The sequence below is a fragment of the Tupaia chinensis genome, unplaced genomic scaffold, assembly GCF_000334495.1.
Source record: "Tupaia chinensis unplaced genomic scaffold, TupChi_1.0 Scaffold000545_1, whole genome shotgun sequence".
NCBI classification, from domain to species: Eukaryota; Metazoa; Chordata; class Mammalia; order Scandentia; family Tupaiidae; genus Tupaia; species Tupaia belangeri.
Window position 1 is genome coordinate 1899900 of NW_006160057.1, and position 2028 is coordinate 1901927.

Sequence of the window (2028 nt, forward strand, 5' to 3'; positions counted from 1 at the left end):
CTGTTCATTCTTAAATGGGCAAAGCTTTCTGGGTTTATTTATTTTGTGCCAGATTAAAAAATGGGGCTGGGGAAACCCTGACTAGGAAGTTAAAGAACTGGATGCTAGCCCTAATGCACCATCCTAACTTACTAAGGCAAGTTTTTCCACCCCTTTTATCCACCATTTCCTCAACTATAAATTGGAAGGTTTGCACTAATAGCATTATGACCATTTGCAGTTGTAAATTTTTATATTCTGTAATTCTAAGACTGTGAAAATCATTGTTAGTGGATTTAAGGACAATCCTAACAAGAAGTATTATACCCTTAAGCTACAATTTTTAAAGCATTTCTTTATGCAAAAATATCAGAAAATGTTTAAGCATTACATTAACATTTATAAAGTATAGTGATCTGAGAACTACAATCTTAAAACAATACTTCTCAGCACCAAGGTGTTGTAATGGCAGTGGCGTAAGCATGCACCGGTGGTGTGATGGAGCAGCAGCAGTAACTGAGAAACTTGCGAGACTTCCTGCTGGTCTGCAATCTGATGACAGAACTCTGCTTCCCGCACTGTGTGTCCAGCCTGTACCACCGAGCTCTGGACGCTGAGGAGGAGGCCTGTCTGCACAGCTGTGCTGGGAAGCTAATCCATTCCAATCACTGCCTCACAGCTGCTTACGTGCAGCTCATGCATGCCCTGGTCCAGCACCGCATCGCAGACTATAAGGCTGCTTCAGCTGTGTCAGGTGCTGCCACTGATCAGCCTGCAGGGTCGCCAGCAAGCAGTTAGCTCTCTGCAACCCCAGGAGGAAGGACACTGGAGGGACCCTCAGATAGAAGGACCCAGTGGACCTTGGGCTTGGTGAAGCCTGTACAGAGAGAATGACCAGTTGGCTGAAAGCTGGGTACTGTTGCTCCTTTTCCTGGAGCCAGTAAACCCCCGTTTTACTCTGGTTTATATTCTGGGCTGGGAATCTTTGCCCACGTTGTTAGCTCCATCCTGCATTCTGTCATTTCTTGCCTATCTGCTGGCATACACCCTGGCTGCTGAGAAATTGCCTTCTATGTGTAGAAGGAAGGCCTTGACCTTCACAGGCACCTGTAAAACAGAGTCTGTGATTGGTAATCAGTTTCTGCCCAAATGACAGAGAAAACGGGTGTTCTTAAGTCTGTCTAACTTAAATGGCTCACTTGTGAACCAAGTATGCATCGGTTCAAAACCATTTGTTGACTGCGTCTTAGAAGAAGTGATTCTGCTGGATCTAGGGCAAGGAGGAGATGTTTACGAACAACAGATCAAAAAACCACAGGGCTTTTAGCCACTACTTCGTAGGAGGCCAGTAGCCTCAAACAGAAATGAAATCTATAAGGATTCTGGAGTGTTCTGGAATTTCCACCATTTCCCCAGGTTTTTACTTTCTTAGGATTTCCTGTGTTCTCTGGACAAACAGTAAAACCCAAAAAAAAAAAAAAAAAAAGAAAAGAAAAGAAAGAAAAGAAAAAAAAAGAAAAAAAAACAATACTTCTGTTGCTTGAAGATTCCAGTTTTTCTTGGGAAAAAAAGAGTGTTAACTCTGCTCTCTTACCTAGAGGAATAAGATAATTTAAAAGAGCACCTTTTCCTTTTTCCATATCTTTTTTTTTTTTTTTTTTGGAGAGATTTTCACTGTAGGGCGCATGTGCTCGCCAGACAGACAGAGAGAGACAGAGACAGAAAGCAAGAAATCACCCCCCAGGGGGGATGGTCACGCTGTAATCCCTTCTCCTCCATTCTCCTCTCGGGATCTTGGGCATGCACGCACACGCGCCCGGCGTGAGTTTTAAGCCACCGGGTCCGGGACGCAAACCGCGGTCGACTACGTGGGAGTCCAGCGACATAGCCATTACGCTAACTGCTGGTTCCCTCCATATCTTTTGTTATACACTTTTACTACCAAATTTTCTTTCATTTAAAGTTTGAGCTCTAAAAATTATATTAGAATATCATTACAAATATAATTTTTAGGATCTGAGTAGATAAAGTACTCACAAATAACAATAA

The 2028-nt window shown here is 42.9% G+C and overlaps 1 pseudogene; it reads left to right on the forward strand.

Annotated features, from left to right (window-relative positions):
* Positions 1 to 477: 477 nt before the first annotated feature.
* LOC114009504 (mitochondrial import inner membrane translocase subunit Tim10 B pseudogene) lies at positions 478 to 777 on the forward strand (annotated as a pseudogene).
* Positions 778 to 2028: the final 1251 nt, after the last annotated feature.